Consider the following 13,013-nt stretch of genomic DNA (forward strand, 5'->3'; position numbering starts at 1 on the left):
CCTACTTTGCTGGGATGATATTGCCCCTTCAAAGTATCCAACCAGGCAAGATTAATAGCAAATATCTCTCTCTCTCTCTCTCTCTCTCTATATATATATATATATATATATATATATATATATATATATATATATCTCCATATATATGTAGATATATATTACTTTCTAAATCCTAGTGCTATCATTTTGGAAGAAATGTACAGATTTACTTTCCTGAGGCACCACTCTACATAATTGGATAAAAAAATCCATATGTCTACGTTATAAGTGGTAATTTAGATCAGATTTTTGTGAAATCCTTTTCCAGTCCCTCGGGTCTTCTGTTCTGGCTCTGGGCTGAGGTGACTTTTTTTTTGAGTTGGAGTCTCACTCTGTCGCCCAGACTGGAGTGCAGAGTGCAGTGGCCGCTCCCGGCCACCGCAGCCTTGACCTGCTGGGCTCCGGCGATCCTTCTGCCTCAGCCTTCCAAGTAGCCGAAATTACAGGCATGTGCTACCACGCCCGGCTGATTTTTTGATTTATTGTAGAGAAGAAGTCTTGCTGCCCAGGCGGGTCTCGAACCCGTGGGCTCAGGCAATCCACTCACCTCAGCCTCCCAAAGGCGCTGGATTACAGGCTGAGCCACCGAGCCCGGCAATACATTGTTTTTTAAGACAATCACATAGAAAAACAAGCTTGATTCTTCTCTCCCAACCCTTATATTTTCTTGATTTCACAGTATTTGGACTCTCCTTATACATATTTACAGAAAGGTAACATAAGTTAAGAACCGAACTTTAGAGCTAAATTGAATTGTTAGGAATCCATATACTCCTTCTTCCAACATACAGTTTTGTGACCACACTCAGTGATTTTATTTGGCAGGTTCAATGGAAATGTTGCAAAAAATTGACTTCACCCCCAAAAAAGGTAGGCAAGCATTTGCATTCCTTATTTCCCTTTTATGTCTCAAAAGCCTGCACATGCAATTAGCTGGGTGTGGTGCCACCTGTAGCTTTAGCTACTAAGAGGCAGAGACAGGAGGATCACTTGAGCCCAGGAGGTCTAGGTGCAGTGAGCCAGAATAGCATCACTGCACTCCATCCTGGGTGCCACGGTGAGACCCTTTAGGAGAGCCATCAGGAGAAAGTATTAAGTTTTGTAAATATTAAGTTTTCTAAAAGGGGAGAGAGTAAACTAGAGGCATGGAAGGAGAGTGCAGAGGAAGTATCTTAGCAGTGAGGAAGTGCTGATTTGTTGTTCATGAATATGTCAGTTTATTTAGAAATAGATTAAACAAACCACCAGAGTGTGAGAGCTGTGGAAGCCTCTAGGGAAGCTCTGGAGGCCTCTAGGGAAGCTCTGGTCTAAGGGCTGATATCTCTGCTGGGGAAAAATTTCACAGCCTCTACCTTGAAGAAAGCAACAGATTCAGGCTTCAAAGAAGCCCCCTTTTGCAGAGAGTTTCAAAGGAGTCTGGTGAGGGTTGGAACCCAGATTTTGCTTTTTACATTTCTCAGAGAAATAACAGGATTCTCTCAAGGTTTGGGCAATAAGAGGGATTAGGCTGGATTCTGACTCAGGTAGACTTTTCCATTATGCTTGAAAATTCAGGAACTGTGACTAAGAATATGAAAGAAGAAATCGGTGATTTTTACATTTCCAATTTTGTAGGCTAAAAGGATTCAAATAATGTGTCTTTTAAATTAAATTAATGATTTTGGGGGGTCTACGTCTTTCTCCTCAGGAGTGAGTCTGTGCTGCTGGACATGCTCCAGCCTGTGAACCCAGAGCTCAGTGCAGGACCCATCACTGGACTGATGGACAGGCTCAGCTACTTCCAAGGTGAGTGTCGGTTGTTGGTAGGATTCCCACGTTCCATTATATGCTGTTAGGATCACGTGGGAAAGTCTTCATCCTTCATCAGATGTTTTACATCCTTCATCAGATGTTTTTAGAAACAAATCTTATGACTATGCAAGCCTTTTATATCTGTTTCTGCTTTTACAGTCAGACATAATATTAAGTGTGAAAGATAGTAGAAAACATCAGTATGAACCAGACTTCTAATTGCTAATTACTATATAATGGGCAAAGAAAATGATATCACAAATTGAAAATTGAGAACAATAGTCAGATTTAAGATTTGTTATGTAATGTTTCATATGAAATTGTACATTTATTTAGCACATCTCCATATATTTCATTCTAATTATTAGGAATTCTTGTATGAGGAATAGTTTACTAGAGTTTGATGGGTTTCTAGTATATTTTTTACTGTGAACATATAGCATTCATATAATGTGAAATTTAAATTAATATGTAAAAGCTAAAAGAAGAAATGTTTTTACAAATAAGAAGTAAAAATAGAAACAAAATCAATTTCAGTTTACTTACAATAAGAACTACTTGTTAAATCTTAAAATTCACCTCAGTCCAGAGCCAGAACAGAAGACCAGAGGGACTGGTAAAGGATTTCACAAAAATCTGATCTAAATTACCACTTATAACGTAGACATATGGATTTTTTTATCCAGTTATGTACAGTGGTGCCTCTGGAAAGTAAATCTGTACATTTCTTCCAAAATGATAGCACTAGGATTTAGAAAGTAATATATAATCTATATATAGAGAGAGAGATATATAGATATATATATATAGAGAGAGAGATAGATATATATAGAGATATATTTGCTATTATTCTTGTTAACTGAAGAGCATTTAGGGCACATTATGCTTCAATTTTACTTTGACAATTCAATTGAAAGAGATTGAGCTTACATTTGACTCTTGATATTTGAATTTTTTAAAAATGTGCAATATGTGTGGTTGGGGATTTATTTGTTCTGTAGATATATTAGTTATCCTTATACTTTACTAGATATTACAACCACAGTTGTCCTTGTTGCTGTGACCCTATATTTCCTGGTAAAGTAATTTTTGATAGAACAACTTTTCTCTCAGAAATTCTAGTAATATTATTTACATATGTGTCTACACACTTTTCTTTCTTTCTGCAGTGGCTATCACTGTGGTCCGTGAAGGAGCCAACAGTCACGTCATCCTGTATGGAGAGTTGGGAAACGCGAGTGTTGGATATGATCCTGAGGATGCAGCCTGTGTCACCCCCAGACCTGATTGTTTTCTTGCATGGGTACTCAGAATTTTACCTCTGGCAGATTCTACTGGGAGGTGGATGTGGCAAACTCTTAGAATTGGGCTTTTCGAGTCTGCAGTGATTACTGGAAGAAAGATCATAGGAATGACAACATAGATAAGAAAGGGCTCTTTCTTTTTGGATGTGTTAAGGAGGACAGTCACTGCAGTCTCTTTACTGCCTCCCCACTGATCTTTCAATATGTGGCAAGGCCTACTGGCTGAGTCTGAGTATTCCCGGATTATGAAGGTAGAACTGTGAGCTTTGTTGATGTTACTCAAAGTTCCCTGATATGTAGCATCTCTTCTTGCACCTTCTCTCCCCAGCTCAGGGCTATCTTTTGCTGTAGTCGCTTCTGACCAGAGACAAATCAGGAATTGTCATATACTCTGGGAACTCCTTTGTCACAGGCAGCCTTCTTCCCTGTGTGTTATCAAACAGGACAAATAGGTTATATTTAATGTGTTATGTTTCCTTCTAATGTCATTAAAACTTATTTACTGTTTATTATTAAATACGGTGATAACATTGAGAACAAAAGTATTGGTTCTTTATTTTGGGGAAATCATTACCCATAATGCATGGCATAGTCCATATTTTCTGAATCTGCTTTATTTTTGAACTGTCACAGAGTAGAATAATAGAGGATGAAAGTGTCTGAATGAAATTAAAGTCAATGCAAGAGACTAGAAATCTCTCCCTTTATGAAAACGTAGCATAAAGATTCAATAGCACCCTTGAAATCTTGTATCTTCTCTTCATGTGGCTATATAGTACTTAACCATCATGTTTTATTTTATAATCTGTACTTTGGGGTAATCTAATTTCCCTCCCTATGTATGCTATGCTTTCCTTTGTTGTTCTCATCACATGTATACACAGTCTTGAGCTGTTTGTGTGCTCTTGTGCATTGAAAATCACAAAGTGATCAGGTCAGTACTGGATCAATTGGATATGCAAATAGACATAAATGCATATTGACCTCTACTTCAAACCACACACAGTCATTTCCAGATGGATTGAAGTGAAGGTGGAGGGAAAAAAATAGTATATTTTTCCAGAGAAAAGCTTCCCAGGAAGGATGAAAAGGTAATAACTAAAAAAATTAGTTGCTCTTATTAAAAATGATGACTTTGTCCTCCAAAAAATACCATGTGAGAAATAAAATGCAAACCAAGAGTGGGTAAATATATTTGCCCAGAATATAAATAAGAAAAAAATCTTTAAAAACAGCCAAAAAATTGTTTTGCACATCTGAAACAAAATAAATCTACACTTTACATATTTAAAATGGGGATTGTTTGACTTCCTGATTTTAATAATTGAGTTGTCTAATAGCTCTGGAAAGATTATTAAACATTATGTGTATGAGTCTTTATTCTTCCTTTTTCCCCTGCTTGCGCTATCGTGCTACAATTAATCCCACATTATGCTGTTTATGTAACACAAAAATGATACCATCATTCTCCATGCCTCACTATCAGCCACCTGTTTCTATGGATTTATCTGCTAAATGATCTGAGACATTTCTCTGTATCACCCTGTTCACCCTCTCTTCAGCTCTGTTTAAGATGCTGACATTTCATCACACAGTTATTGCAATTATTTCTTTTTTAAAACATGTGTTTATAACTGAGTGCATGCTGTATGAGATATCTTTCACTGTTGCATGTTGTATAATTGTTTATAATGGGTGCATATTGTATGACTTGTCTGTCACAGTTGCACATTGTATAAGATGTGCTTATAATTGGCTGAATGATTTGTCTTTCACTGTTGCACGTTGTAAGATGTGCTCATAACTGGCTTCATGTTGCATTAGATGTGTCTTTCACTGTTGTATATTGTATAAGTAATGTTTATAATGGGTGCATTTGTATGAGATGTGTCTGTCACTGTTGCACGTTGTATGAGTTTATAGCTTGCTGCATGTTGTATGAGATGTGTCTTTTATTATTGCATGCTGTATAAGAAGTGTTTTTTATTTAATTTAATTTTATTTTAAACATGTGGGGTACAATTCAGGATTAGGTAGATAAGTGGTCGTTGTACAGGTAAAGTTTGAGCCTCCATTTGGTCCCTGTTTTACCTGGTTTGAGATCAGATACCCTTATTGATATTATGTGCCCTCCTTTCCCTCCCCTAGCAGTGTCCCATTACTGCCAAACCCCTTCTTGATTTCCACAGAAAATTGGACTCAGAAATCCTACACTCCTTCCAAAAAGAACTCACCTGTCTCATCTGCCTGAACTATCTTGTAGACCCAGTCACCATCAGCTGTGAGCACAGTTTCTATAGGCCCTGTCTCTGCCTTTCCTGGGAAGAAGCCTAAACTCCTGCCCACTGTCCTGCCTGTAGGGAGCCATCGCAGCAGAAGGTCTTCAAAATCAATATTTGTCTCAAGAGTTTGATATCCAGTACCAGAAAAGCCAGCCTCTGACAATTCCTGAGCTCTGAGGAACAAATATATGGGACCCACAAGGAGACCAAGAAGATATTCTGTGAAGTGGACGAGAACCTGCTCTAAGTCTCAGGAGCACGGGGCTCGCAGACACTGCCGCACTGAAGGAACAGCTAAGGAACAGTGGGTAAGTGATGCCTCTTAAAGGAAGTTGAAGGCTGGAGGGTAGCAGAGTTAAAAAGATTAGTAGGTAGATGAGGATGGTGATGATTAACCCAATCTCTACTGTCATGTACTATCTATGTATTAATGATAAAATTGTGTATACAATACACAAATATACCTGACTTCATGAAGTGTACACCAAGGAAGTTGATTAAGTTAACAATCACAATTGTTTAGACTATACAGTCTTATGCTCAAGGCACTCTAGAGTTCATTATCAAAAAGAAAAAATATTTTAAGAGAAGAGAAAAGCTCATTATCAGAAAGAGTTTCTGGTAACTAAAACTATAAGTTCAAAAGGTTCTAAGATTTATATGTACTAATGTGGATATAAGAAGGTTTAACTACATTGAAATTAGTAAGGACAGTGTCAGTAGATCCAAATTCTGATGCAAGATGCTGACATTATCTGAATGTTAGGCATGCTTATTTGTCAATTTTCCTAGGCAAGGAAGGTTATGAAATGGCCCAATCCAACAAAATCAGCTGCTTTTTCTTGTGGCCAATGAAAAAATGAGCAGTAGAGACTTGGAGAAAAGGGAGTGTTTTATTTCTATAACCAGGTTAAAGGGAAACAGGCATCCTTACCAAAAAACCCATTCAAAGCAACACAAATTCATTTAAGTATTTATATCTCAAATTCATAGCCCTTTACCCACCCCAAGTTTAAAGCCTATGTAAAGTTTTAGCAAGATTCAAGATTTACATTAACATTTTTTATATGTGGCCAATGATAACACAAAGTCTCCGGGTCAAGCTGACATTCTTGATAATATTTTAGAATTTACAATATGTTCCTTTACAGTTTTCTTTTTAAAGGAAGGAGCTGACAATTGCAACATTTTGAAGAAAGGGGAAGTTACAACATTTAAAATGATAGCTTTAAATAGTTTTAAAACATAATTGTAAGAATCTTCTATTCCCAGAGCCCTGGCCTATAACAGTCCCATGTCCTCGCATTCACAGAAGGAGGGGAGGTGGGCAACACCCACTCTAGCTAGGCTTTCAGACACTCTCCTGCCAGTCTTGGACCACTCTACTAATTATTAGATGGTCTGGCTTGCTGACTGTTTTTTCTTCACCAGCAATGGCTTACTAGATGTAATTGGCTGTCAGGGAAGGTCATGCTAGGAGAGGAAAAGAGGGAAATTGGACAAATGTGCACTTCTGAATCTAAGCGGCTTTTAGTTTAGCCCAACTAAGCTACAATGCATACAAGTTTGTAAGTCTTTTCTAAATGACTCTTCTAATATAACCCAAACAGCCTCTTTTCAGTCCACAATATTACATTGTTGGTCAACTCTTACACTTAATGCCCTCTCCCACTGAAACCACCACCTCGAACACCACCTCTGCCACCTCCTCCTCTTCCTCCTCCTCAACCTCCCCTGCCACCACCTCTTGGAGGTCCTTTCTCACCTGGAGGTCGAGGGAAAAGCCTCTGCAATGGCAGTAGCTTCTATGGCTCTATATAAACTTTTGTAGTTTCTTGAAGGATGATGCTTTCATGTTTTCTGAAAATTTAACTGAAAAATAAAAATCCCTAAGTTGTCCAAATATTCCGTCTACTTTTCCAATTTGTTCTTTGTTTTCTAAAGAAATAGGAGCATTGAAATAGGAGACCTTATTTTCATCTGTGATACATTTACAAGCTGTGTCATCTTCACAAGGAGGCAGGAACTTTAATACAACTACTCGTTCTAGAGGTCCTTGGTCTTGACCTTTGCTAAAGCCTCTGTGGCCACCCCTTCCTCCAAATCCTCCCCTGCCACACCATCTGAAATTGCCTCGGCCTCCGACTCAGAAGTGGTTGTTGCTGCCGCCCCGGTTGAAGCTAATGCCTCCACTACCTGGATTAAAGCCTCCACGAACTCCACCTGGAAGAGTCATTCTCTCTTCTGTCTCCTCCCCCACCAGACAGCAAGGTCTCCAGTCGCACCTCCTTACTTCCTCCCTCCCTTCCTCCCTCCCCAGTTGGGTCCCAAGTCAGCATTTTCAGATCCTCCTGCTTCTACCACTCACAGCACCGCATGCAACTTTCGCCCCCTCTAGGCCTTCTTTCTGCTCATATTTCTTCTTTCTCATCTTTTCCCCCCTAGAATTCCTTTTAATTATATATTAGTACCGTTTAATATTATTCTTCATGTATTCATTTTCTGATGTATGCCTTAAATGATATATATTCACTCTGGATTTTCCCCGAGGGAATTCCTCATTCAGATTTTTCACTGTAACAGTTCCTATTTTGAATGTATCAACTATACAAGGTGACTAGAAAAGTGGTTTTAAAGATTTATGCTTGTATCCCTTAGACCAATGGAATAGGACAGAGAATTTGGAAATAAAACCAGGGTCCCTCAACCTACTCATCTTTGACAAAGTCATCAATAATAACCATCAGAGAAAAGAAAGTATATTCAGCAAATGGTGCTGGGAAAACTGGCTAGTCACATGCAGAAGAATGAAACTGGATCCCTACTTATCACCATATACAAAAATTAACTCAAAATAGATTAAAGGCTTAAATGTGAAACCTCAAATTATAAGAATTTTAGAAGAAAAAATAGGTAATACTCTCCTGCACATTAGAGTAGTCAATGAATTCATGGCCAAGTCCTCAAAAGCAAATATAACATAAGCTAAGAATGACAGGTGGGACCTTATCAAACTGAAAAGGTTCTACACAACAAAAGAAACCATCAAAAGAGTAAAGAGACAACTCATGAAATTAAAATATATATATTTGCAAGCTATGCATCTGGCAAAGATTTAACATCCAGGTCTACAAGGAACTCAAATGAACTGAAAAAAATATTTTAAATGGGCAAATGACATGAACAGACACGTCTCAAAGGAAAACATACAAGCAGCCAACAAACATGAAAAAATGCTCTGTCTCACTAACTATCAAAGAAATGTGAAACAAAACCACAGTGAGATATCACCACCTAACACGGGTATGGGTGGCTGTTAAAGACAAAAAATAATAGGTGCTGACGTGGCTGTAGAGAAAAGGAAATTCTGCTACATTGTTGATGGGAATGTAAGCTAGTTTAAACTCTATGGAAAGTAGTGTGGCGATTTCTCAAAGAACTAGCAATTGAGCTTCCATACAATCCAGCAATCCCTCTTTTGGGAATATACTTAGAGGAACATAAATCGCTCTACCAAAGAGGTACCTTCATGCACATGCTTATTGCTTCACTATTCACAATAGCAAAAACATGGAGCCAACCCCGCTGCCCATTGAAAGTGGAGTGTAGCCGGGCTCGGTGGCTCAGCCTGTATTTCCGCACTTTGGGAGGCTGAGGTGAGTGGATTGCCTGAGTCTGCGGGTTCGAGACCCACCTGGGCAACTTGGCAAGACCTCATCTCTACAATAATTTTAAAAAATAGCCAGGGATGGTAGCGCGTGCCTGTAGTTCCAGCTACTTGGAAGGTTGAGGTGGAAGGATCACCGGAGCCCAGCAGGTCAAGGCTGCAGTGGCTGGGAGCAGCCACTACACTCCAGTCTGGGCGACAGAGTGAGACTCCAACTCAAAAAAAGAAAGTGCAGTGTATAAAAAAAATGTGTTACATATACATGATGAATTATTATGCAGCCATAAAGAAAAACAAAATCATAGCCTTCACAGCAACTCTGACACAACTAGAGACCATCATACTAAGCAAACTCTCACAGAAACAAAGAACTGAATACTTCAAGTTCTCACTCATAAGTGGACCCTGATCAATGGTGATAGTAACACATGGGTGGGATCCGCAAGACACTGGACACTGCTAAGGAAAGGAGGGAGAAAAAAGGAAGGAAGGGGGCACATGGCAACACCATGGATACCTGGTCCACTAACAGGGTAAGAGAGGGCTAAACTTCACCTGCATGCAACCTACCAAACTTCACCTGTATACAACCTACTTATGTAGTAAATCCTCACTTGTACCCCACAACTCTAAAATAAATAAATAAAGACAAGTAAGAAAGAATAGGTGACCACCTGTGTGCTACTATCACCAGTGATCAGGGCCACTTATGAGTGAGAACTTGAAGTATTCAGTTCTTTGTTTCTGTGAGAGTTTACTTAGTATGATGGTCTCTAGTTGCGTCAGAGTTGCTGTGAAGGCTATGATTTTGTTTTTCTTTATGGCTGCATAATAATTCATCATGTATATGTACCACATTTTCTTTATACACTCCACTTTCAATGGGCAGCGGGGTTGGCTCCATGTTTTTGCTATTGTGAATAGTGAAGCAATAAACATGTGCATGAAGGTGCCTCTTTGGTAGAGCGATTTATGTTCCTCTAAGTATATTCTCAAAAGACGGATTGCTGGATTATATGGAAGTTCAATTGGGTACCCTGAAAATCACTTTGGAGCCCCCACAAGACCAGGCAGCAGAAAAAAGGAAGTAGGAGGACTATCTTTGAAAATCCCCTATAAAAAATTGCCTACATGACCTGGAGGTGATTTGAAACTCTCAAGATTTCTGACACTTTGTGTTTTTAGGGGTGTGTGTGTGTGTGTGTGTGTGTGTGTGTGTGTGTGTGTGTGTGTGTGTTTGTGTGTGATGAGACGGTCATGGCTGAGTGAAGTAAAGTGGTGGTGGAAGAAGAGAAAGAACACAGGAAAGTGGAGCAGGTCCCAAGAAGAAGGAATTGAAGTTCGGCACCTTGAACAAAACCTTCTCTCCCTTAGACCAAAGCAATGGTTATGAGAGATCATTGTTAGAAGGATAATGAAAGACCTATTATTAATCAAGTGCTTGCTAGCATTTAATGAGCACTACAGTAAGTGCTCTGCATTAATTATTCTCACAGTACCCCTATGACATAGGGCTGTCATCTCCAGTTTACAGATAGGGAAACTGAGATTTAAAGATACTAAGTACCTCACCCAAGATTACATAGCTAATGAAGGGCAGAACTAGAATTTGAACTCATTGCTCAAACTGTGGATTAAAAATGTGTGCCCAGAGACAGTGCTGGGGCGGGGGGTGGGGGGAAAGGGGAGAAAAGAAAACAAAGGAAATGCTTATACACTGTTGACGGGGTTGTAAATTAGTTCAACATTTATGGAGAGGTATATGGAAAATTTTTCAAAGAATTAGAAATAGAACCCCCATTCTATACAGCAAACACACTACTGAGTATCTAACCAAAATAAAAGATATCATTATGCCAAAAAGATACCTGTACTTGGATGTTTATTGCAGCATAATTCACAAAAACAAAGATATGGAATCAATCTAAGTGTCCATTGATGGAGACTAGATAAAGAAAAACTATATATGCAATGGAATATTACCCAACCCTAAGATCCATAGCGGTCAAACCAATCTACATTCCCACCAACAGTGTACAAGCATTCCCTTTTTTCCATATCCACACCAACATCTGTTGCTTTTTGACTTTTTAATAATAACCATTCTGACTGGTGTAAGGAAATATTTCAGTTTTTTTTAAATTTTCATTTCTCTGACAATTAATGATTTGAGCACTTTTTCTATTTTATTGTGAATCCTGTTTTTGTTTATTTATTTATTTTTATTTTAAAGATGTGGGGTACAATTCAGGATTTGGTATACAAATGGCCATTTTACAAGTACACTCGGGACCTGACTTTGGTCCCCACTTTACCTGGTGTGAGATCAAGTACCATTATTGATGAATTATTGATAAAGTACCATTATTGATGAATGGTACTTGTGCTCCCACAGCAGTTTCCCACCTCTGCCGACCCTTTTAAAAAAATAGTATTATGATAATTTTCCAGGGTCCACTTATGAGTGAGAACAATAGTACTCAGTTCTTCATTTCTGTGATAAATCACTGAGTATTATAGGCTCTAAATCCATCCAAGTTGCTGCAAAGTTCAAAACTTTGTCCTTCTTTACAGCTGTGTAATAATCCATTGTGTACATGTACCACTTTTTTTTTTAATCATCCATTTTTGATGTTAGCACGGTTGGTTCTATGTTTTTACTATTGTGTATAATGCCGCAATAAACATGAATATGCAGGTATCTTTTTCAGAGAGTGATTTGAGTTCCTCCAGGTATATTCTCAGAAGGGGAATTGCTGGGTCATATGGAAGGTCAATTTTTAGATCTTTTACAATCGCCACAGAGGTGTACTAGCTTACACTGCCACCCATCAAAGCATTTCCTTTTCTGCTCATCCTGTCCAGTATATGTTGTTTTTTGAGTTATTGATGATGGCCTTCTTGACTAGAGTTAGGTGGCATCGGTGTGGTTTTAATTTGCATTTCTTTGATGATTAGTGAAGCTGAGCTTTTTTTTCATGTATCTGTTGACTGTATGTCTTTTTTTTGAGTAGTGTCTATTCATATCTTTTGCCCACTTTTTAATGGGGGTATTTGATCTTTTTTCTTTTTGGCACATTTGAGTTCCTTATAGAGCCTAGACGTTAGGGCTTTGTCAGATATACAGTTGGCAAATTTTCCCCCATTCTGTGGGCTATCTCCCTGCTCTCATGATGGTTTCTTTTGCTTTGCAGAAGCTTTTCAGTTTGATGGGGTTCCACTTATCTATCTTATTTCTTATGGCATGGACATTTGGGGTTTTAATCAGGAATTGGTTGCCAGTTCCAATTTCCATATGGGTCTCTCCTACATTTTCTAAGGTTCTTATAGTTTGAGGTTTTACATTTAGGTCTTTGATCCATTTAGAGTTGATTTTTGTGTATGGTGAGAGGTAGGGTCTTGTTTCAATATTTGTATGTGGTTAGCCAGTTTTCTCAGTACTATTTACTGAATAAGTTCTCATCTTCCCAGTGGCTGCTAGTGGAGGTTTTATTGGAGATAAATTGGTTGAGAAATTGAGGTTTTGCTTCCAGAATCTCTATTCTATTCCATTGGTCTAAATACCTGTACTTGTACCAATACCATGTTGTTTTGATTATTGTAGTCACATAATTAAGTTTAAAGTCTAGAAATGAGATACCTCTGGTTTTGTTTCTTTTGCTGAGGATTGTTTGGGATACTCATCATTTATGTTTCCATAAGAATATCTGTATTGTCATTTCCAAGTCTGAGAAGAATTATGTTAGTAATTTAATGAATAGTGCATTAAATCTGTAGATTGCCTTTGGTAGGGTGGACACCTTAACAATGTTGATTTTTCCAATCCATGAGCACGGAATATTTTTCATTTGTTTGTGTCATCTTTGACTTCTTTGAACAGCGTTTTGTAGTTTTCATGGTAAAGATCTTTCACTTCTCTGTTTAAGAAGA

The 13,013-nt window shown here is 38.3% G+C and overlaps 1 pseudogene; it reads right to left on the reverse strand.

The window, feature by feature from the left end:
- Positions 1-7,071: 7,071 nt before the first annotated feature.
- LOC103271407 lies at positions 7,072-7,652 on the reverse strand (annotated as a pseudogene).
- Positions 7,653-13,013: the final 5,361 nt, after the last annotated feature.

Source organism: Carlito syrichta, unplaced genomic scaffold, assembly GCF_000164805.1.
Source record: "Carlito syrichta isolate Samal-C Ts95f unplaced genomic scaffold, Tarsius_syrichta-2.0.1 Scaffold311628, whole genome shotgun sequence".
Lineage (NCBI taxonomy): Eukaryota > Metazoa > Chordata > Mammalia > Primates > Tarsiidae > Carlito > Carlito syrichta.